The sequence below is a fragment of the Hemitrygon akajei genome, chromosome 22, assembly GCF_048418815.1.
Source record: "Hemitrygon akajei chromosome 22, sHemAka1.3, whole genome shotgun sequence".
Taxonomy (NCBI): domain Eukaryota; kingdom Metazoa; phylum Chordata; class Chondrichthyes; order Myliobatiformes; family Dasyatidae; genus Hemitrygon; species Hemitrygon akajei.
In genome coordinates, this window is record NC_133145.1 from 52,397,246 (window position 1) to 52,423,486 (window position 26,241).

At 40.9% G+C, this 26,241-nt stretch overlaps 1 long non-coding RNA gene across 1 annotated transcript; it reads right to left on the reverse strand.

The window, feature by feature from the left end:
* Positions 1-6,714: 6,714 nt before the first annotated feature.
* LOC140714892 (uncharacterized) lies at positions 6,715-24,865 on the reverse strand. The gene is made up of 3 exons (XR_012096024.1): positions 24,761-24,865; positions 24,148-24,205; positions 6,715-6,790 (listed from the first exon to the last, which is right to left on the reverse strand). It is a non-coding gene; the product is annotated as an uncharacterized lncRNA (long non-coding RNA).
* Positions 24,866-26,241: the final 1,376 nt, after the last annotated feature.

Sequence of the window (26,241 nt, forward strand, 5' to 3'; positions counted from 1 at the left end):
TATAGACTTACATGGAACTACCTGTCTACATTTCTTTCCAAAGCTTGCTAATATGATTCCAAAACCCTTGGACAATGCAATTCTACTTTCTATTGTAATTGTCAAATTAATGCATACTCACCGCTCTTCCTTCATCGGGTTTTCGTCAAGCCCCTGAAGCCATCTAAAAGGCAAGAATGGAGTGTGGTGATGTCACTGTGGTGACATCACTCAGCTGCGTGGGTGCATAGCCACACAGTAACTGAAGTGCTCCCATGCACGTAGCCTTTGTTGCCGCGTGGCTGGAATTGGGTGCAGCTAGAAAAAGTTTATGAACCGTGGAAGTTTTTTTTTTCGCTGTACTACATTTCATTATACCCTTCAATTAAGTAATTTCCTGGAACACAGGAAATAGGCAATAGACAATAGGTGCAGAAGTAGACCATTCAGCCCTTTGATCCTGCACCGCCATTCTGAGATCATGGCTGATCATCTACTATCAATACCCAGTTCCTGCCTTGTCCCCATATCCCTTGATTACCCTATCCATAAGATACCCATCTAGCTCCTTCTTAAAAGCATCCAGAGAATTGGCCTCCAGTGCCTTCCAAGGCAGTGCATTCCAGACCCCCACAACTCTCTGGGAGAAGAAGTTTTTCCATAACTCTGTCCTAAATGACCTACCCCTTATTCTCAAACCATGCCCTCTGGGACTGGACTCTCCCAGCATCTGGAACATATTTCCTGCCTCTATCTTGTCCAGTCCAATCCCTTAATAATCTTATATGTTGCAATCAGATCCCCTCTCAATCTCCTTAATTCCAGCATGTACAAGCCCAGTCTCTCTAACCTCTCTGCGTAAGACAGTCCGGACATCCCAGGAATTAACCTTGTGAATCTACGCTGCACTTCCTCTACAGCCAGGATGTCCTTCCTTAACCCTGGAGACCAAAACTGTACACAATACTCCAGGTGTGGTCTCACCAGGGCCCTGTACAAATGCAAAAGGATTTCCTTGCTCTTGTACTCAATTCCCTTTGTAATAAATGCCAACATTTCATTAGCCTTCTTCACTGCCTGCTGCACTTGCTCATTCACCTTCAGTGACTGATGAACAAGGACTCCTAGATCTTTGTATTTCTCCCTTACCTAACTCTACACCGTTCAGATAATAATCTGCCTTCCTGTTCTTACTCCCAAAGTGGATAACCTCACACTTATTCACATTAATCATCATCTGCCAAGATTCTGCCCACTCACTCAGCCTATCCAAGTCACCCTGAATTCTCCTAACATCCTCATCACATGTCACACTGCCACCCAGCTTAGTATCATCAGCAAACTTGCTGATGTTATTCTCAATGCCTTCATCTAAATCTTTGATAAAAATCGTAAACAGCTGTGGTCCCAATACCGAGCCCAGTGGCACCCCACTAGTCACCACCTGCCATTCCAAGAAACACCCATTCACCATTACCCTTTGCTTTCTATCTGCCAACCAGTTTTCTATCCATGTCAATATCTTCCCCCCAATGCCATGAGCTCTGATTTTACCCACCAATCTCCTATGTGGGACCTTATCAAATGCCTTCTGAAAATCGAGGTACACTACATCCACTGGATCTCCCTTGTCTAACTTCCTGGTTACATCCTCGAAAAACTCCAATAGATTAGTCAAGCATGATTTGCCCTTGGTAAATCCATGCTAGCTCTGCCCAATCCTATCACTGCTATCTAGATATGCCACTATTTCATCTTTAATAATGGACTCTAGCATCTTCCCCACTACTGATGTTAGGCTGACAGGACGATAGTTCTGTTTTCTCCCTCCCTCCTTTCTTAAAAAGTGGGATAGCATTAGCCATTCTCCAATCCTCAGGAACTGATCCTGAATCTAAGGAACATTGGAAAATGATTACCAATGCATCTGCAATTTCCAGGGCCACCTCCTTTAGTACCCTAGGATGCAGACCATCTGGACCTGGGGATTTGTCAGCCTTCAGTCCCATCAGTCTACTCATCACCGTTTCCTTCCTAATGTCAATCTGTTTCATTTCCTCTGTTACCCTATGTCCTTGGCCCATCCATACATCTGGGAGATTGCTTGTGTCTTCCCTAGTGAAGACAGATCTAAAGTACTTACTAAATTCTTCTGCCATTTCTCTGTTTCCCATAACAATTTCACCCAATTCATTCTTCAAGGGCCCAACATTGTTCTTAACTATCTTCTTTCTCTTCACATACCTAAAAAAGCTTTTGCTATCCTCCTTTATATTCCTGGCTAGCTTGCATTCATACCTTATTTTTTCTCCCCGTATTGCCTTTTTAGTTAAGTTCTGTTGTTCCTTAAAAATTTCCCAATCATCTGTCCTCCCACTCACCTTAGCTCTGTCATACTTCCTTTTTTAAAAAAAAATGCTATGCAATCTCTGACTTCCTTTGTCAACCAGTGTGGCCCCTTCCCCCACCATTGAATCCTTCCTTCTCCAGGGGATGAACTGATTTTGCACCTTGTGCATTATTTCCAAGAATACCTGCCATTGCTGTTCCACTGTCTTTTCTGCTAGGATATCTGTCCAGTTAACTTTGGCCAGCTCCTTCCCTCATGGATCCATAGTCTCCTTTGTTCAACTGCAACACTGACACCTCCGATCTGCCCTTATCCTTCTCAAATTGCAGATAAAAGCTTATCATATTATGGTCACTACCTCCTAATGGCTCCTTTATTTCAAGATCGCTTAACAAATCCTGTTCATTACACAACAACAAACATGTAACTAAAAATGTAAAACTCAGGAGTGAATCTATTAATAAGGATAAACACGAGATACTGCAGGCGCTGGAAATCCAGAGTAATGCACACAAAATGCTGGAGGAACTCAGCATACTAGGCGCATCTATGGAGGGGAATAAACAGTCAACATCCTGATGAAGGGTCTCGGCTCAAACATCGATTACTTATTCCTCTCCATAGATGCTGTCTGACCTATTGAGTTCCTCCAGCATTTTCTCTGTGTTGCTCTATATATGTAAGGAGCTGGCTTTCTCTCCTGATGGTTTAATAGATCCTGTTTTATTCTAGTTTCTTGAAAAAAAAACACAATTTGGAGCTTTTGCTGAGTTTTTCCTGGTCTGCATGTAACTTCTTTGTGATTACAGGAGAAACAGTGTTCACAAGCTTGGAAGGGGTTTAGAGCAACAGTTCCATAAACAAGGGCCACAGATCTGCAACAGTTCTCAAGAGAATCCAAGCCAGTAGTCTAACAATCAGCATTTACGGACGAGCATTTGAGTCGAAGGATTAATGAGTGAGGAGTGATTCTCTACAGCTGTGTTGCAGGCACCACGTTGTTTGCTGGGCAGTGGATCTATTAGCAACCAGAGAATTATCATAGAAATAAATTTGGCATTCACCTACTCATATTGCCAATGGCAAGTTCTACTTCAATGGATTTAATGGAACTCTTAGCTTAGTTCATTGCCAGTTTTGAAAAGGATCAAAACTATTGTGTGCCGGAGAGACAACTTTATAATGATCTCATCTTGATTTCCAAAGGCCACCTGATAAAACATCACCCTTCAAATCACCTACAACACCAAGATCTATTTCTACAGCACCTTCAATATATTTAAAAGGGGTAGAGCACTCATGGGACTGTTCTCAGATAAAGTTTGACACCAAGCCACATAAGGAGATTTTAATATCAGATACTAAAAGCATTGACAGATGAACTTTTATGAGGCACCTTAAAGGAGAAGAGATGTGGATAGACCAACTACTTCAGGAAAACAGTTTCAGAGATTGATGCCTTGGCAGCAGAAGCTGTTCAAAGTTCAAGTTTCAAAGTAAATTTATTCTTCTATACTCTAGGGAATATGGTCCTAACATAGACAATCTTACCCAGGTCTTCAAGTCCTGGCAACATCCTTATAAAATTTCTCTGTACTCTTTCAGTCTGGTTGATTTCCTTCCTGTACACAATACTCAAAATTTAGCCACACCAACATCTTATATGACTTCAATGTAAAATCCTAACTCCAGTACTTTCTGATTTATGTAGGCCAATGTGCCAAAAGCTCTCCTTACAACCCCTTCTATCTATAGCACACTTACAAGGAATTACAGATTTGCATTCCCCTATTCTTTTGTTCTACTTCAATATCCCACCATTCACTGCCCTACCCTGTCCTCCCAAAGTGCAACATCTTGCACTAGTCTGCATTAAATTCCATCTGTCAGTTTTCAGCCTATTTTTCCAGCTGCAAGTTGTGATAGCCTTCTCTGCTGTCCACTACAATCTTGTGTCATCCACAAATTAAACATTATTTATAGTGCAGAGACTGGCCAGTTGTTTCATCACATCCTATCAACAACATGCACTAGCCTTATGTATAAATTGTATGATGGACATTCACAGTCCCTATAATTAGATATTTCAACTTTTCCTCACTTTCATATTTTAAGAGTAGAAATACAGTTCCACTACTCAAGAGCACCACTACTGGCCACATGGTCTAACTACAGCAAGGCTCTTACAGAGCCGTTCTCCACCAGAAATGGTGGGTACAGACTGAAACGATGAAGAAAATTGTTTTGCTAAAAGTGTGGCAGCGAAGCAATAGCATTTTTCAGTTTCATAGATGGGACTTCCACATAATTCAAACTTTTTAAAATAGGTTTCAGTTAAGTTTTGAATCTTGTATAGATACAATTAAATGCCAAGCCCAGATCAGATTTATTATCATTAACATATAGGCCCACAAGGGTCACCAGCATTCTGGCACAACATAGCATGTCCACAACTTACTAACTGCATGTCTTTGGAGTGAGCATCCGGTCACGGGGAAAACGTACAAACTCCTTCCAGACAGTGGTGGGAATTGAACCCCAATCAGTGATTGCTGGCACTATAAAGCAATTGCGTCCACCACACCACTACCATACCACCCCTTTGTAAAATTTGCCATTTTATGGCAGCAATATAACGCAAGACACGAAAGACTACTATAACTTGCAATAAATAAGCGATGAGATTGATAGGTGCTGTGGATAATACTTTGTTTGTTGTCTTTTGTACATTGGTTGTTTGCCCGCTCTGTTGAGTGCAGTTTTTCCATTGTTTCTATTCTGTTTTTGGGATTTACTGTGTGCGCCTGCAAGAAAACAAATCTTGGGGCTGTATATGGTAACATATATGTAGTCAAGTAATAAACTTACTTTGAATTTTTAACTTTGAGATGGGTAGATAAAGCAAAAAAGGTCCTGTTCAAGGACCTCTCAGAATGCATTTCCTCTTCTTTTTTATTCTACCTAATCACTGTATCTTTAGCAACATTGTGACCACTTTGACCATTTTACAAAAATTATTGGCTTCTTTTTGTTCTAATTGTGTTTTTGCATAAAAATCCTGTTGATTGTTTCTTTAATGTATGGTTTTCTTGTGACTATTGAATATCTGATGTTACAGGTATGTGCCCGTGATGCTGCAGCAAGCAAGTTTTTCCATCGCTCCTGTGCGTACGTTGTGCAGATGCCAATAAACTCAACTTTGATTTTGACTTTAGAAGCAGAGGAAGCAAATTTTTTTTTCTGTTCTCATTCTCTAAACACTTCCATTCACTCATCACCCAAGTTTATGTGTTGAAAAGTTCTCCCCATCATCACTCCGGTTTTACCCTATCCTCGACAACCTTCTTCACCCACCCTACAGCTTACGACCTTCTCTCCTGGGTCTTTGCCCAAAACGTCAGCCCTTTATTCCTCTCCGTAGATGCTGCCTGACCTGCTGAGTCCCGCCAGTATGTTGTGCATGACATTCTGGATTTCACACATTTGCAGAATCTCTTGTTTATGAGCCTCTTTTCTCTCCTTCCTGGTTCTGAAGTCTTCAACCTGAAGCATTTACTTTGTTTGTCTCAACACAGCCCGATTAACTGAGTATCTCCTGCATTTTCTGCTTTTATTTTATATTTCTGGCATCTGCAGTTTTTTTTTTACGTTCAATTCATGAAATCCATGAATGGGCAAAACTCAGTAACTAAAGATAATTCAGTCGTCCATGCTGAAAGTTAACATAAATCCACAAATGCACCACCGTCAGTGAGAATTTTGTGTCTGTAACAAAGCCCCAACACACTAAGTCTGTGCCAGAGTGCTGTGCTACCAAATAGAAATAACAATTGTAAATGCATTCTCACTGCAAAGTTAGATTTTGTGAATATATGCACACACATACACTAAAACAGAAATATTAAGATCTAAAACAGATTGCTTTGGATTGTGTTAACCCCAATAATTTTGACCCCTGTATTTGAGACTAGACACTGCTAATCAATGCAATGGAGTTAATCATGTTGGTCTTTATTACCTTGCAAATGCATGGCACATGCTCACAATTCTTAAAAGAGAAATACACACAGTATTCTTAAAAGGGAAATGCATGATGTTCTTCAAGTAGATACAGAAGCACAAGAAGATTATTAATGGTTCATTGAGTCAAATGTTCCCAGTTTTGCAGCAATCTCCCTTTCCCACTACTTAAATGAAGAATGCCATCGAATGCTTTTGAAATTTTGAGGTGATACACTGTGTCAGGTAATATCCTGGCTCATATCATGTTTATCAACACCAAGATAGACATCTATCAGCTGATCTTCAAATTGGTAAAGTAGGATGAGATTAGGAGGAGTTTGTATTCATGTTCACAGCGTTGAGATCCTGCCCAAAACACAGAATTTCCTCTGAATGTGAGGACCTCACATCCCCCAGGGGAGAGAACTGAGAAATGTCAAAGCATCTCAAACCTTTATCCTGTAATTACAAAACAGGCTTAAATAAATTCAAACCTCTAAACAATAACAGCTATTCCCCCCAACAAAATAATAACAGATCAGTAAAATGTGAAAAAAAACTGATGTATTTTGCAATTCATCTGCTTCAATGTTGAGTATTGTACAAAAGTCTTGGGCACATATATATAGCTAGAGTGCTTAAGACCTTTGCACAGTACTGCAGTAATTTTATGTATTGCATTGTATTGCTGCCTCAAAAAAAACAAATTTCATGATGTATGTGAATGATGATAAAGCTGATTCTGATATGGGTCTCTATTGTGGACTGAGAGTGAGAAGGGAGCAGGGAGAAGGAGAATCATGGTTGGGAAAAGGAGAAGGGAGAGGGTGTGGGAAGCACCAGAGACAGACTGTAATAACAAATAAACCAATTGAAATCAAATGACCCTGCCTGGTGTCTCAGGCTGGGTGTGTTAGCACCCACGCCACCCACTACCCCTGGCTCTCCCTCTCTGCCACCTGTCCCACAGCCCTCCCGTGCTATTTCTTCATCACCATTCCCAGCACCTTTTGCTCCTGCCAGATTTACAAACTTACTCTCCACCCCAAACACAGCACTGTGCAAAATAGAGAAAATACTGCATCTTGAAATGGTTATAGACTGAGCAATGCCAATATTCAAAGGGATCTAGGTGACATTACACACAAGTGGACAGAATGAAGATTACTGCCAATCAAATCATATTGGGCCAATTGGCATATCTGTTATGAAATGGAAACTGGGTTAAATCTACATTCATTGGCCACTTTATTAGGCACACCCATATACCTCCTCATTTATACAAATACCTAATCAGCTAATTATGTGGCAGATACTCAATGCATAAAAGCATGCAGACATGGTCAAGAGGTTCAGTTGTTCACACCTAACATCAGAATGGACAGGAAATGTGATCCAGGCGACTTTGACTGTGGCATGATTGTTGATGCCAGGCAGGGTGGTTTGACTATCTCAGAATAGCAGATCTCTTTAGAATTTCATGCACAGCAGTCTCTAGATTTTACAGAGAATGGTGTGAAAACAAACAAAAAAAATCTAGTGAGCAGCCGTTCTGTCAGTTAAAGCATCTTGTTAAAGGGAGGTCAGAGGAGAATGGCCAGACTGGTTCAAGCTAACAGTAACTCAACCACATGTTACAAAGGTGGTGTGCAAAAGAGCATCTCTAAATGCACACGTTGAACCTTAAAGTGGATTGGATACAGGAGCAGAAGACCACAAACGTACGCTCAGTAGCCACTTTATTAGGTACCTCCTGTACCTAATAGTGTGACAATTGATTGCAGATCTAAATGAGAGTCTGGATTATTTCCAGATCACCCTCTGAAGTTGAAAACTTCAATAACACTTCACTGGAAATTTTTACTTGTGAATATTAACTTCCCCAACCGCAATAGAAATCATAAGCCAAGTTGAAATAGTACGAAGAATTAGTCCAAGAGAGAAGACTTCTCACAAATTGGTGGTTGACACATTTACTCAATTAATTTGGGGGAATTTGTGTGACTAAGTGATGGACTGCGTGTTTTCTATTTACATTGTCTTCTAGAGTGTTTGACCTCCAGTTGCATACCATTTAAATGTCACATATCTGAATGCCTAATAAGCACTATTAACCACTATATTATGAAATGTTGAACATTTTCAAGACACTTGAATCAAAAATGCCTGAAGAACTGCGAAGGATATTACAACTGGACACTGATGTCATGATTACTCATCCAAGGTCTGGAATCAGAATCAAGTTTATTATCACTGACATACGTCATGAAGTTTGTTGTTTTGCAGCACAGTAAGTCATAAAATTACTACAAGTAACAATAAGTAGTATTAACAATAAGTAGTATTAACAATAAGTAGTATTAACAAGTAGTAGTATTAACAAGTAGTAGTATTAACAAGTAGTAGTATTAACAAGTAGTAGTATTAACAAGTAGTAGTATTAACAAGTAGTGCAGAAGGAGAACAATAATTAAGGTAGTGTTCATTGGTGCATGGTCCATTCAGAAGAGGAAAAGGCTTTTCCTTAAACATTGAGTGTGCATCTTCAGGTTCTTGTACCTCCTCCCTGATGGTAGTAATGTGTAGAGAGTATGCAGTGGATGGCGAGACTCTATAATGATGGATGCCACCTTCATGAAGCATCATCTATTGAAGATATTATCAACGGTGGGGTAGCTAGTGCCCATTCTGGCTGAAGTTTCAACCTTCTGCAATTTTTCCAAATGCTGTGCATTGGGAGGTGGAGGGAGTCAGTAACTTTAAATTCCTGGGTGTCACTATCTCAGAGGACCTGTCCCGGACCCATCATGTTAATATTATTGTGAAGAAAGCATGCTAATGTCTCTACTTCCTCAAGGGTCTGCTGTGGTTCAATATGTTATTAAAAAATCTTGGCAAACTTTTATAGCTGTATGGTGGAAAGTATGCTGACTGGCTGCATTACAGCTGCTATGGAACCACCAATGTCTACGAGCGGGAAGTCCTGCAAAAGATAGCGGATTCAGCCTAGTACATCACAGGTAAAACCCTCCCACCCAACCATTGAACACACCTACATGAAACATTGCCATAGAAAAGCAGCATCCATCATCCACCACCCAGGCCATGCTCTTTTCTCGCTGCTGCCATCAGGTAGAAGGTACAGGTGCCTCAGGACTCTCACCACCAGGTTCAAGAACAGTTACTACCCCTCGGCCATCAGGCTCTTGAATAAAAGGGAACAGCAACACTCATTTAAGGACTCCATTATATTGTTATTTCATGCTCATATAACAAATACACTCAAAAACTTATATTGTTGTACCTTGGAGAGCATTCTGACATCACTGCATCACTGTCTGGCATGCAGAGGCTACTGCACAGGACCAAAAGAAGCTGCAGAAGGTTGTAAATCTAGTCAGCTCCATCTTGGGTACTAGCCTACAAAGTACCCAGGACATCTTTAGGGAGCGGTGTCTCAGAAAGGCAGCGTCCATTATTAAGGATCTCCAGCACCCAGGGCATGCCCTTTTCTCACTGTTACCATCAGGTAGGAGGTACTAAAGCCTAAAGACACACACTCAGCAATTCAGGAACAGCTTCCTCCCCTCTGCCACCCAACTTCTAAATGGACATTGAATCTTTGGACACCACCTCACTTTTTAAAAATATACAGTATTTCCATTTTTGCACGGTTTTAAAAATCTATTCTATGTAATTGATTTACTTGTTTGCTTATTTTTTATTTTATTTATTATTACTTTTTTCTCTGCTAGATTATGTATTGCATTGAACTGCTGGTGCTAAATTAACAAATTTCCCGTCACATGCCAGTGATAATAAACCTGATTCTGACACTGATTTATTGCTATTTGTTTATACCCGCGTTTGCAGTCTGTTTACAATTCCTGATCTTTTCAGTTTACAGTTACTATTCTATAAATTTGTTAACCATGCCCACAGAAAAAGAATTTCAGGATTCTAAGTGGTGACATATATGTACACTGATATCAAATTTTACTTTGAACTCCATATAATTTGTTACTTAATCTTCATTACCTCCTCATAATTTGGCTGCCAGAGATGAAAGCAAAAAAGTGCAGATGCTGAAAGTCTGAAATAAAAGCACTCAGCTGGTTAGGCAGCATCTGTGGAGATGGAAACTGAGTTAATGTTTCAGGCAAGTGATCTTTCAATGGAACACCTATTTTGCCAACTTGGTACTGGAACAATTTCTGTTTTCCAAAGGTGTCCATGCAGTTTTGTTTCAGTCAGTGATGACGTTATCCCTCTGCATGTTCCTGCCATCCCATGACCTCTTGTCCTGGATCAGTAGGTGCTGCACTGAGGAACACCAGGCCCTTCAGACCTGCCACACCACTTGAATGCGATAATGGCTGATCTATGCTGGCCTCAACTCCTCTACTGTGCCAGTTCCCAGAGTCCTCAATCCCCTCACTATACGTAGACTTATCCAACTCCACCTTACACATGTCTAATGGTCGAACCTTCACAGCACTCAGGGATGAATTCCAGAGATCACCTACCATATAAAAAATAATTATGTCCCCTCATTTGAGACTCTCCCATAGGTGGAAGCATCTCACTATCACCCTGTCATCTCCTCAGGATCTTGTATTTCTCTACAAGATCACCCCTCATTCTTCCAAATTCCAATGAAATACACACCCAAGTATCTAGCATCCCAGGACAGGACAACCCCATTTCAGGAATTAGCCTGGTGTATTTCCTTTTGGAGGCTATAACGATAGCACATCATTTTTCAGATATTAGTACTGTTTCTGCATTATCTTGACATTGATGGTCAACACAGAATCAGCTCTTTGGTGATTTTCACTTATACCGAGACCAGTGTTGCTCTCACGGTATAAGCGCTTGACTGTGATGTTTGGAAAGCACATGGATGTCAGCTACCTCAAAAGCAGATGATAGTTCTTATCTTGAAATTAGGAACAAGCCCATCAGCGTCCTTTCTTGTGTGGTGAATGAATTATGTTTCCTTCCGATAAACAACACAGTCATGGTCTGTCCCAGTACCCCAGGTACCACCAGTTACTCACTGCAAGCAAAGTAGGTGAAATCATTTCCCCACAAATACTGTGCGTGGCTGACTTCCCTGACACAGCAGTGAGCAGTGTTGGATTAGGGTCTAAACTGCAGCTCATCTTGCTGTCTGACTTGCTTTATGCTTGCTTACATGTTCGTCTGTAAGCACTCTGTGGATATCTAGTATTTTGTAGTACATCTGGTTCCGTTTTTTATTTGTATTTTCTTTGCAGCCAGTATCATGCCTTAAATCGACTGTCTCACAAGATGTTCTTATCAAGGAATTTCATTATCTGTCTAGTTTGAGCAAGTTTTGAGTACAAGATGGCCATGACTTATTTGTCTTCCTTTCCTTCTTGCGGCAGTGTGAGTTGGAGAGTGTTATAGGAAAGTACAGCACAGAAACTTTGGCCCATCTAGTCCATGCTGAAACCATTCAAACTGCCTACTCCCATCGACCTGCACTGGGACCATAGCCCTCCATGTTCCTACTATCCACGTACCCATCCAAACTTCTCTTAGAAGTTGAAATTTAGCTTTCATGCAGCACTTGTTCCGACTGCTTATTCCACACTCACAACCCTCTGAGTGAAAAAGTTTCCCCTTACGTTCCCTTTAAACTTCTCATCATTTCTTTTTTGTATTTTTTTTTATTGAAATTCATCAAACATTTCCATAAGATGTATTTCAGACATTGTACATATATATCATATAATCATATATATCACAAAATCTCCACAAAGTATTTATCTGGAGTATACACTTATAGAAAAGAGTGGAAAGAAAAACAAGCAAAAGGGAAGAACTATGTACAGGTAGGGAGTGACAGATATTTTATTACACCCTCTCAGAAATCCCATTATGATGATGGTAACCTCCCTGTTTGCTGGAGAAATTGTGGAAATCAAAATGCAAATCATTATCATATTTTTTGGGACTGCCTTATCAAAAACTATTGGAGGGGGATACACAATGCCCTACAAGACATCTTTAAATGTGAAATACCCTTGGAGAGTAAGACCATGTATTTTGGATATATACCTCAAGAATGGTTGAAAAGAGAAGTATTTAATGAATATACTGTCGGTGGCTGGTAAAAAGACTCTTACTAGGAAATGGTTATCACAGGAGAGCCCAACTTTAAATACATGGATGGAAATTATAATGGACATTTACAAAATGGAGAAGATAACAGCATCTGTTAATCATAAGCTGGAACAATTTGATTCATACTGGGAAAAATGGTTTAACTACATAATGCCTCATAGGCCTGATTTTATTCTCACAAATCAGTGAATCTGTTGTTAAAAAAAAAATCACTTCCTACTTGTACCCATTTCACCTTCAACTAATGACCTCTAGCTGTAGTCCCACCCAACCTCGGGGGGGGGGGGGGGGGGGAAGCCTGCTTGCATTTACCCTGTCTATACCCTTCATAATTTTGTATACCCCTGTCAAATCTCCTCTCAATCTTCTATGTTCCAAAGAATACAGTCCTGACCAATTCATCTTTCCTTACGTCAGGGGTTTCTTCTTTTATGTTACTGCTAAGGCTAATAAAATGGCTTCTTTGTTACGTTGAAAATAAAAATGGCTTCTTTGTTATGTTAACTGCTGAGAAAGTGCTTTTCTCTCGCAGCTTGTTTGGGTTATAATTACTGATAACGAGAATTGTATTCATTTGCTAACCAATTGGGATAGATGTTATTCTTTCTTGTGCGTCTGTAAGCTACGGGCTTACAGATTCTTTCTTGCGGGCTTTGGGGAGAAGGCAAGATGGGGACAGAGAGAGGAGACACGATGCTGTAAACTGGGCAATGGAACAGACCCCAAGCGGGAGTCCGAGGCCCAGGGTCTTCGGGATAGATGGAGGGATGGAGGGATGGAGGGATGGAGGGATGGAGGGATGGAGGGATGGAGGGATGGAGGGATGGAGGGATGGAGGGATGGAGGGATGGAGGGATGGAGGGATGGATACTTTATTCATCCCCATGGGGAAATTCAACTTTTTTTCCAATGTCCCATATACTTGTTGTAGCAGAACTAATTACATACAATACTTAACTCAGTAAAAAAAAATATGATATGCATCTAAATCACCATCTCAAAAAGCATTAATAATAGCTTTTAAAAAGTTCTTAAGTCCTGGCGGTAGAATTGTAAAGCCTAATGGGGAGTATTGACCTCTTCATCCTGTCTGAGGAGCATTGCATCGATAGTAACCTGTCGCTGAAACTGCTTCTCTGTCTCTGGATGGTGCTATGTAGAGGATGTTCAGAGTTTTCCATAATTGACCGTAGCCTACTCAGCGCCCTTCGCTCAGCTACCGATGTTAAACTCTCCAGTACTTTGCCCACGACAGAGCCCGCCTTCCTTACCAGCTTATTAAGACGTGAGGCGTCCCTCTTCTTAATGCTTCCTCCCCAACATGCCACCACAAAGAAGAGGGCGCTCTCCACAACTGACCTATAGAACATCTTCAGCATCTCACTACAGACATTGAATGACACCAACCTTCTTAGGAAGTACAGTCGACTGGTTGACCACCACGGTTGGTCCCAGGCAGCGGGTCAAGGAAGTTGGAGCGGATAGAATGGTGGAAAAAAGACTTCATTAATTGAGCTCCAACAGTTGTGCATGAAGTGGTTGAACTTTAATAAGCTTGGCGCCTTTTACTTTTTCCTTTTATATTGTATCTCTATTAATTACGTAGTTCCAGTAAGATCTATAAAGTGTAATCATTTAATCGCATATGGTGTACTGTGTTATTTGGCGTGCTGGGGACATCACACAGCATCTACACAAACTGATTACCTAGTTTGGAAGGGCCGAAGGCTGCTTGCTCTAGACGAAAGCGTGCTGAGTGGGCTACACTTATAACTCATGTCCTCTAGACCTGGCAACGTTCTTAAAAATTTTCTCTGCACTCTTTCACTCTTACTATCATTTATTTCTGATGAAGTCAAAGTCAATTTATTATCAAAGTACGGGTACATTACTGTGCAAAAGTCTTGGGTATATATATACACACACACACACACACACACATACATACACACACATATATAAGACCTTTGCACAGACTGTGGTAATTTTATGTATTGCACTGATTGCTGCCATAAAATAAAAACAAATTTCATGACATGTGTGATGATAAACCTGATTCTGATACGAGTCTCTTTTAGGGACTGAGAGCGGAGAGGGGACAGGGAGAAAGGAATCATGGTCGGGAAAAGGGGAAGGGAGAGGGGATGGAATACAATGCACCACAGAGATATTCTGTAATGTCTAAGGTGTGATCTTATTATGACCCATGTACAATATCATTGTAATGATCAACAAACTAATTGTTTGGAATCAAATGACCTTGCCTGGCATCTCAGGGATGGGTGTGTTTGCTCCCACTGTCCCTGGCATACTTGCTTCACCACCTGTCTCACAGCCCTCCAGAGGTGTTCTACCCTCACCATTCCCAACACCTACTGCTCCAGCTAGATTTACAACTGCGCTCTCTGCTCCACGTTAATAAATATAGTTCTTTGCAAAAGTCTTAGACATGCTAGCGATATGTATGTGCCCAAGACTTTTGCACAGTCCTGAATGTCACCATATACTATCTTCAGATTACTTTCATGCAGGTATTTACCAGAAAATAAAATACAATAGAATTTATGAAAATATATACATATGCACAAAGTGTCAAACAAAGGCAAATCATAATTTTTTAAAAATTATAAATTTAAATTTATAAATTATAAAATTATATATTTTTTTAAAAAAATGATACTGGGAAAGTGAATTGTAGAATCTTTGAAAGTATGTCTGTAGATTGTGGAATCAGTTCCGAGTTGAAGACCTAATAAATGATTGTAATCTCAAGATTCATGCCTCACTTTTGACTTTCAGAGACCCTTCTGGACAATATCATCTCCAAATTCTGATAGCCAAAACAGCTACCACTGCAGGTGTGATCTTACTTGACCCATATACAGTATCACTGGAATTACATGAGGGCCTTAATAAGATCACAGCTGAAATTCTATATTCAGTTGTGGTACGTGACATGCAGCTCCTACACACCACAGCAAGTTCCTAATACGTGTAAATGTATTTATATGGAGAATAAAGTTGATCCTTGATCTGTGATCCAATATCCTGTGCACCTGTGATCTTCTTTGCTCACTTACTGGCAACCATACATCCAGCTCCCACAGATCCTCCCTTTCTCTAACGTTCGGCTCTCCAACTTTTTCCTCCTTTGAGACTACCATTTACTAAACCCATTCTACTACCTTCCTGTGTAGCTTCAATAATGCACAATGTTAGCACCTAAGAATGCTTTACTTCAATTAAAGATCTTCTGTCAAGATACAAGCTGTAGTGGTTTGTTGAAGGTTTCCTGGAAAGTGGTTATTTACAAAGGTTTATCTGTAGGAATATAAACTAACTGGATCACAATAGACAATAGGTGCAGGAGTAGGCCATTTGGCCCTTCTGGCCAGCACCACCATTCACTGTGATCATGGCTGATCATACACCATCAGTACCCCGTTCCTGCCCTCTCCCCATATCCCTTGACCCCACTATCTATAAGAGCTCTATCTAACTCTCTCTTGAATGCATCCAGAGACTTGGCCTCCACTGCCTTCTGGGACAGAGCATTCCACATATCCACCACTCTCTGGGTGAAAAAGTTTTTCCGCATCTCTGTTCTAAATGGCCTACCCCTTATTCTTAAACTGTGGCCTCTAGTTCTGGACTCACCCATCAGTGGGAACATGCTTCCTGCCTCCAGTGTGTCCAATCCCTTAATAATCTTATATGTTTCAATCAGATCCCCTCTCATCCTTCTAAGTTCCAGTGTATACAAGCCCAGCCGCTCCAATCTTTCAACATATGACAGTCCCGCCATTCCGGGAATTAATCTTGTGAACCTATGCTGCACTCCCTCAATAGCAAGAATGTCCTTCCTCAAATTTGGAGATGAAAACTGCACACAATACTCCAGGTGGGGTCATCACAAATGTGTCATCACACATTTTGCAACATTGCTTTTAGTTTTAAAAAAAAAAAAATCACTTCAAAAAGCTTCAAGTGTACTCCTTAAAGCCCACTGATTTGAATCCATGTAATTATACATCCCAAATGAAGTTCCAAGCATTTTGCCAGCGAAAATAAACAATGAAGCAATAAACCTGGCATGAACTTCAGAAAGAAATGGAGTAAATGGCAAGGAGAAAGACAAAGCTACTGAGGCCACCAGAGAGAGTGATCATTTTTCCATTAAGTATCTTACCGGCAGCCACACTAGCAGGCCAAGAGCAGAACTCAAAGCCTACACCAATATAAAAAGAACACTTTGCTCTCCAGTGAGATTCTAAACCACTGGATAATTGTTCTGCTTTAGGGTTCTATTCTATAAGTATTTAACCTTTTGAACACCAAAAACTTTCAAACATTGTATTCTCCTCCCCCAGCAGCTATACAATGCAATGTAAAGACCATAGCATCCAGGAAGTACTTCTGCCTTCGACAGATTCAAAATTGCCCTAATAGGAAATGTTGAGTAATGTGCACAGTATTGACAGCCTGTTAATTTCCTTATACAAGCACAAAATATTACTTCTTTAAACTTTAACAAGCTTTGCCAAATTGTTCTTTTAAGAAAGGACTGTTCCTATTGATATTAAACATTTCCGATCATGTGAGCATATCCGTGTAGGCATTCTCATTGCAAATCATTTGTTCAGCTATTATTACAGATGTGACACTCACTCATGTTGACAATAATATTCGTGTTCTCCTTGTGACTCACATGAAGTAATTTCCTTGCTAAACTTTTGCTCTGAGATGATAGAATACTGATACACTGAGGTTGGCTGACATCTCGTCTAGTTAATTGCCAAGCAGCTGCAAAAATTAATTTATTTTTATTGAATTATAATTCTGCTCTATTATGATAATGAGTTTTGGTTCATGTTATAGTGTGGAGTGGGGGGCAATGTTCGGGGGCATTATTTTTGTGGTGGATGTGAACAAGCAGAAGCAAAGCACCTTACAACCATCTAAATAATCAGCAGTACTAAGTTATAGACATACATCCACTTAGTATGCTCACATTTGTTCACATTAACTCAGTAGCCACTTGCACACATGCTTGTAAATGCAACAATATCTAATTAGCCAATCATGTGGCAGCAACTCAATGCTTAAAAGCATGCAGACATGGTCAAGAGGTCCAGTTGTTGCTCAGACCAAACAGTTTGGGGAAGAAATGTGTTTTAAGAGACTCTGCCCATGGAATGATTGTTTGCACCTGACAGGGTGGTTTGAGTATCTGAGAAACTGCTAATCATTTGGGATTTTTGCACACAACAGCCTCTAGTCCTCCACGAGGACCATACCTTGTCTTGGTTTGGAGGCTTGTTTTCCTTAATGACACAGGGAGCTATGTTGGCTGGAATCAAAGCTTTATGCTTTAGCTTTTGGTAGGGTTACCCATGCCAAACAGGCCAAAGGGTAAAAGACAGACTAAGAGTAGTCCTCCAAGATTGGGTGTACAGCTAAGGGCTAAAACCTCTGACTGATGAAACAAAACTGTTACAGAAACAACAATGAAGAATCTGCATCTAAGTGGCCAAGGACAGATGTAGGACCTTCATTGTTGCCCGAACTGCCAATGGAGTAATGGACAGTAAGTAAGCCTCTAGAATTTACAGAGAATGCTGCAAAAAAAATCCAAAACCATCCAGTGAGTCCCAATTCTGTGGGTGAAAATGCCTTGTTAATGAGAGAGGTCAGAGGAGAATGATCAGGCTGTTTCAATCTATCAAGGACATATGTACAGAAAGGTGCCAGTAAAAGGGCAGTAACACTGTCATCATGAAGGATACACCCACACTGCCCAAGGACCGATTGTCCTTTGGACATCAGAGCGGGAGCTATGTAGCATTCCAGCCAGGACCACCAGATTCAAAGATAGTTACTTTCCCTAAGCAGTAAAGCTGATCAACACCTCCACCCATTAAGCTCACCCCCCCACATCCCCAACCACCCCTCCTCTATCATTTTCCATCAGTCACCTTATGTACAGATACTGCTGTGCCTAACGTCACTTTATGGACACAAGATCAATATAAATATATATATTAAAATATATATAATATACATATATACACACTGTCTTATATTTATATTGATCGTGTTTTTTTTTTATTATTGTGCTCTTTATCTTATGGTTTCTTTTTTGGTGTGGCATTGGGTCCAGAGTAATAATTATTTTGTTCTACTTTGTGGTTGTTTACAGGAAATGACATTAAACCATCCTGAATCTCGAATCTTGAGATGCCAGGAAGGCGACAGTAACTCAAATAACCATGCATTCCAACAGTGGTGCGCAGCAGAGCATCTCCAAATGCACAATACGTCGAATCTTGAAGAGAATGGACAACAGCAGCAGACGACCACAAATACTCAGTGGCCACTTTATTTGGTACCTCCAATACCCAAGCTCCTTGGAATGTTCTGGCAACATTTAAGCACCTTAAGATCTTTAACTGCGCTAAATGTTGCTATTCAAATGCATTGCTCTTAATAGCCCAAACTTCTACCGGCGAGTATGGAATGCTGAGGTACTGTACATGAAAGGACCAAAGGGAGGAGGAGAGCAACTATCTACACATTGAATTAGATTTACTGTAGTTGAACACACTAAAGTAATTTTAACTTAAGTTAAAAATTCAGAAACCTTCTTTCAATCTATAAGCTATGGTTAAAGTATGACTTTCATTTGCAAATTAAAAACTAAGTACCATTTGATTGCAACAAAGAGTTTAGCCTTTATCAGTGCTTTTCATAATGGTTACACTGGCATGATTAGGCTTCAATGTATTCTGAAATTCAAAGTACGTTGAGCTGCAAGAAAATCAGGAACAGAGGGACGGCTTGAAGATCGATTCCACAGAGAATTCACTCTGCATTGAAATCTATACTACAAATCAGCAAGGATGGATGGCAGCTGGCCAATTATTGCCGTGCTTCCAGTACCAACAGAGCATGCCCACAACTTGCTAACCCTAACCCACGTCTTTGGAAGCCAAGGCACCCAGAGGAAACGCACGTGGTCACAGGGAGAACATACAAACTCCTTACAGACGGCAGTGGGAAATCGAATGCCAATCTTACAGCTGTAACAGTATTAAACCACCGTGCCAGAAAGGAACAAATGTCTGAAGTTACACTTCATTACTTGAGCACCTCTGTGTATATTGAAGACATTTCACCAGCTCAAGACACCACCAAATATGTCCATACTAAATTAAGGATATTGGTGTGGCTGGAAATAATGCTTGCTTCAGACTTCAGCATTAATTGTTCTACATTCCAATGCTCCGAAGAGCACTTTTAAGTTAAGTAGGTACCATGAAATGGCCACTCCTGATAAGTAATGTTCCCTAGAGATTGAACTGAATGTGCTACAACCCAACTTACGTGTGACTCAAACTGTACCAGGCTTAAGAGCCTCTGATTTCCTTTCCTTGGGCTGCAGTCAAACACTGTTCCCAGAACGGAAGCATGACTAAGGCATTGATCTGAAAAGTTTTGCCCAGCTCCTATCAGTGTCCTTAATTTAAAAGGAGAGCTATTCGGTGTTATCATGGGTGGAGCTGGTGACACAGAACTGCCCAGATAATCAACTGCACCTTCAATATCCCTCCACACCCAAAGTGTAGTATAAGAGCAAAACAGTCAAATATAGATGCCTCAAATTTTCAAATAGAGACCTTCCCCAATAGTAATTATGTATTGTTCTAAACTGTTGCTGTTTAACAGTTTTCTTAACTATTTTTTTAAAACACCACTTCAGACTGATGCAAGAAGACTGTGCCCACTTCAGCTCCAATCAATGGTGAAATTTCTCGACCTGTTCGTCTGTTCTATGACCAAGAAACCTGCTGATAATGTTTTGGTTTATGAGCCGTGTGTGATATACTGCATGTTGTGCAGTTGCACCATGGTCCAGGGGTACGTTCTTTCATTTGATTGTATATACAGGAATGTACAGTTAGATAACAATAAACTTGAATTTGGATTCCTTTTGAGCCACAGGGCTCCAAACCAGTCAGTAACCCTGATTTTTAAACGCAACTTTTTTCCCTTGTCAAAGTATATTGGAACTTAATCATATCAGTGCAATTCTCATCAGAAAGCTCAGGGCACCATGATCACATAGCAGTTAGCACATGCTATTACAGCTTAGGCCGTTGGAGTTTGGAGTTCAGTTCCGATGTCACCTGTCAGGAGTCTCCTCCCCCGGAGCACATGGGCTTTCTTCGAGTTCTCTGGCTTCCTCTCAGTCCGAAGACATGGTTAGAAGTTTAATTGGTCATTATAAGTTGTCCACTGATTATGCTAGTCCTGCCGAAGGCTTGAAACTTCGACTGTACTTTCCCCCCCATAGATGCTGCCTGGCCTGCTGAGTTCCTCCAGCATTTTGTGTGTGTTGCTCGGATTTTCCAGCATCTGCAGATTGTCCCTTGTTTAAGGCCAAGGTCAAATCAGGGCTTACTGGGCACTGTGGAAGATTGGTCCACGCTGTATCTCAATAAATAAACAATTGTTCTGAATGCTTCGGGGGAGCACACTCTGATTACAGGAATACAAAATCCCACCCTAGAGGGCAAGTTTCTCCAAGGGTGCAGTCCCTCAGAAGATTCTGTTTTGTCTTTGTTCATGAAGTAAACTGGAAAGATAGTGATGAAGTTTCTTCATTTTACAGTTCATAAGAACCAATAAATGTATCAAAGCAAACATAAGTGGAGATCATAGCCAGCCTAGATGAGAAGACATAACTAGTTTAACGTTTCATAGTGCTATTGGAACATTTGAAATATATAGAAAGTTAGAGTTATTATATGCATCACATACATCAGCTTTCAAGTTCATTATGAGTGCACATAAGGCAGGATGTAGGTTTTGTGCCAAATGGCCTTTTCTCACTGTATACCTTCTTATGTGGTTAACTTTCCCACCACTCAGTCCAACATAGTACCTCACACATGTAAAACGGCTTTCACAAGAAGGAATTGGATAAGACTTTGAAAGAAAACATGCAGAGTTATGTGGAAAAAGGCAGCATATTCGACTAATTGGCATGCTCTTGCAAAAATCTAGCAGAGGCTCGAAGGACTAAACTGTGCCATGAGGATTCTATAATTCCTTAGATCATTCCTAGCCCCTCTGATGCAACCAGCAGAAGCTTGAAGGATTAAATTCTGCCTTAAGGATTCTACAATGCAAGACCAGAAGATGAGACAACAGGAACAGAATTAAGCCATTCAGCCCATTGTGTCTGCTCCCCCATTCCATCAAGGCCAATATCGCAGGTCCTCCCTAACCCCTCTGCTGCAACCCATCCTAGACTGATGAGCAGATAATGAAAATCAAACTCAGAGGTGAACTCACCGAGCACGAGAACACAGAGAACATGTGCAAACATTGATATTGATTCAGAAAACTGTGAGAATATCCAGCAGGAAAAGGCAGTACATTTATAAAGAGAAGCATGGGCAACATCTTAAGAGAACCCAGTTCTTTGATTCTTCTTTCACTTGCTTTTCTACAAATTGCAGACAATAGCTCTACAATGTCATGGTAATTTGCTCTTCATCCTAATCCTCCAGTTCGAACTTTAGACAGAGTCACAGAGCACTACAGCAGAGAAACAGGCCCCTTTGGCCCATTAGTCTTGGCTGAACCATTATTCTCCCTTGTCCCATCGTCCTGCAACTGGGCCATAGCCCTCCTCACTCCTCCTATCAATGTACTTATCCAAACTTCTCTCAAATATTGAAATGGAACTCACACCCACCACTTTGCTGGCAGCTCATTCCACACTCACACCACCCTTGGAGTGAAGAAGTTCCCCCTCATGTTCCCCCAAAACCTTTCACCTTTCATCCTTATTCTATGACCCCTAGTTCTAGTCTCAGTGGAAGTGTCCTGATTGAGGGTCCCAGACCAAAACGCTGACTGTATATTAATTTCCATTGATGCTGCCTGACCTGCTGAGTTTCTCCAGGTGGGTCTGTGGCTTACTGGAAAAAATTCTGCTTGCATTTACCCTGTCTATACTATTCATAATTCTATATACTTCTATCAAATCCCCCCTCATTCTCCTATGCTCCAGGGAATAAAGTCCTAACCACACTGCAGATACAGATGAAACAGACACTGGTAGAGCATGATTCATGCTGTGGCCCAGTACTCCCTACGAGGAGACATGATTCAAAGTTCAAGGTAAATTTATTATCGAAGTACATATACATATACTACCTTGAGATTCATTTTATTGCAAGTTTTCACAGTAGAGCAGAGAAATACAATAGAATCAATTTAAAAAACTACACATAAAAGTGGGCATGCAGGTACAGCAGGTGGTGAAAAAGGCAAATGGTATGTTGGCATTCATAGCAAAAGGATCTGAGTACAGGAGCAGGGAGGTTCTACTGCAGTTGTACAAGGCCTTGGTGAGACTGCACCTAGAATATTGTGTTCAGTTTTGGTCCCCTAATCGGAGGAAAGACATTCTTGCCATAGAGGGAGTACAGAGAAGGTTCACCAGATTGATTCCTGGGATGGCATGACTTTCATATGAAGAAAGACTGGATTGACTAGGCTTATACTCACTGGAATTTAGAAGATTGAGGGGGGATCTTATTGAAATGTATAAAATTCTAAAGGGATTGGACAGACTAGATGGCAGGAATATTGTTTCCGATATTGGGGAAGTCCAGAATGAGGGGTCACAGTTTAAGGATAAAGGGGAAGCCTTTTAGGACTGAGATGATGAAAAACTTCACACAGAATGGTGAATCTGTGGAATTCTCTGCCACAGGAAACAGTTGAGGCCGGATCATTGGCTATCCTTTAGAGGAAGTTAGATATGGGCCTTGTGGCTAAAGGGATCGGGGGTATGGAGAGAAAGCAGGTACAGGGTTTTGAGTTGGATGATCAGCCATGATCATACTGAATGGCGGTGCAGGCTCGAAGGGCCGAATAGCCTACTCCTGCACCTATTTTCTATGTTTCTAACTAAAATGCAAAGTAACAACCTGTGTGAATAACAGTAAACAAATAAATAATACTGAGAACATGAGTTGTAGTGTTCTTGAAAATGAGTTCACAAGTTGTGGAATCTGTTCAAATTTGAGTTATCCACTCATGTTCAGGCACCTGATGGTCGAAGGGGAGTAACTGTTCCGGTACATCTTTCCCGTTAGCAGCAACGAGAAGCGAGAATGGGCCGGATGGTGGGGTTTTTGATGAGGGACGCTGCTTTGTTGTGGCAGCACATGCTCAAAGGTGGGGAGGGTTTTGCCTGTGATGGATGGGGCTGTGTTCATCACTTTTTCCATTCATGGGCATTGGTCACGCACAGTGAGACTTCCAGTTACAACAATGCCACTAGGTTTTGCTCCCACTGTTCAATTATTAGCTGTTGTAGTGTCTGAAAGCCAAATCACATCTAATCTCTTTTCCACGAATTAAAATGCTCAGTATGCTTGGCTGGAAAATTGACTCATTGCACCAACCGTAATAACTGATGACTTAACTGAGTGACCATAGCATAGTCTAATCAGAAAGCATTTCAACACGTTATTGCAAATAGAAAAAATAGCAATAAATGTAATGAGACCAATGAAGTTACTGCTTTTGATTCATCTTTACTATTAATAGTAGATAGAAGTCATATTTATTATGTGTCCTACCTTCATGTCCAATGAGGAGTTTCAAGTTACTGGCTGTCAACATCTCTGAAGATCTATCCTAGGTTCAACATATGGATGCAATTACAAAGAAGGCATGACAGCGACCATATTTCATTAGGAGTTTGAAGAGATTTGTCATGTTACCAAAGACTCTAACAAGTTTCTTTTGATGCACTGTGGAGGTCATTCCAACTGGCTGCATCACCATCTGGTATGGAGGGGCCATTGCACAGGATCCAACATTCTGGGGATTAAAAACTCAGCCTGCTCCATCATGGGTACTAACCTCCCCAGCATTGAAGGCACCTTCAAAAGGCAATGCCTCAAAAAGGCGACATCCATCATTAAGGACTCCCCACCACCCAGCACATTCTTATTCCCTCCGCCATCAGATTTCTGACATATTTACACATATATAATTATATATCGTGTCCAATGAGGACAGTCGTTCATGTGCAGCCCATTTGTTATGGCACAAAGGTGGCTGAGGAGTCCAAGTCTTGAGCAGCAAGCTCGTTCACAGGGAGGGCAGGGGAACTGTCCTGAGTCAGCTGAGGAAATTTCCACCACCCTCATACAGCACCTCTTCAAAGTTATCGTGGATGAGACTTACCAAGGCACACCAGACAGTCTTCTGCACACTGTTTCTGTGTATGTTCTTATTGTAATTTATAGTTTTTATATGCATGCACAGTACTGATACTACAAAACACCAAATTTCACAACAACTGAACTATTTGACCATGTGGGCATGCTTTTATGCATTGAGTTGCTACCACATAATTGTCTGATTAGATATTTGCATTAGAGAGTAGGTGAGCAGGTGTACCTAATAAAGTGGCCACTGAGTGTATATTTAACCCAGGTTCCATTTTGTAATGGATAAGCCAATTAGCCCATAAGGATTTGATTGGCAATAATTTTCATTCTGTTCACTTGTGTGCAATGTCACCTAGAATCCTTGGAATATGGGGATTGCTCAGTCTAGCACTGTTATAAAATGCACATTTTTTCCTATAATACAGTACTGTGCAAAAGCTTTCGGCACCTATATATATATAGCTAGTGTGCCCAAGACTTTTGCACAGTACTGTATTTGTCACATGGAGCAGAGAGCCAGTTTGTAAATCTGGCAGGAGCAAAGGATATCAGGAATGACGACGTGGAGCACCGGAGGAGGGCTGTGGGACAGGTGGCAGAGAAGGAATACTAGGGCGGTGGAGGGCGGTGGCATGGGTGCCCGCACATCCAGCCCTGAGACACCTGGCAAGGACATTTGATCCCAGACAATTGTTTTATTGGTCATTACAGAATGTCTCCCTGCTGCTTCCGGCTCCCTCCCCTCTCCCTGCCCCCTTCCCACTCTCAGTCCACATAGAGACTCATATCAGAATCAGGTTTATTATCACTCACATACGTCATGAAATTTGCTTTTTTCCAGCAGCAGTCGTACAGTGCAATACATAAAATTATTACAGTACTGTGCAAAATTCTTCGGCACCCTAGCTATATACATGTTCTTGAAACTTTTGCACAGCATCGTATGCCAGTAATAGTGATACTGACTCTTTCTCTCTGTACAAGTCCAGTACTCTATTCTGACCCTTTAACCTTCCCAGTGTTTTGTACTTTTCAAGTTCATTTAAGTTACAGTTTGCTTGGAAAATACAGCAACAAAGAGTATTAAGTGCATTGTTGCTGCCAAGACTAGGAGTAGGAAAGTGAGCTACAGTCATGGAAATTTTCTCTCCTGTCCCTCTTTGTTGGAAGCTATTCAACAAGTCAGAAAACAAATGTTGAGAAACCAAGTTAGCACTGACAGCCAGATATTATAAAATAAAAATCCACTGCTGTGAACTTCTGCCGAAGGCTTTCTTGGTATCTTGGGGAGCACACTATGATCTGAAAAATATAGCTGCAATCTTTATGCATCAGAATGTTAAAATAAAATATTGAATTTAAGGAATGGATTGCATTTATATAACCACAAGAAATCTAGAAGTAAGGTTGATGAAGAGGTGGTCTATTAGTAATGACAATGAAGGGATGGTGGTGAGAGGCAGTGGAGCAGCTATGGGGTTGCTTCAAGTGGAT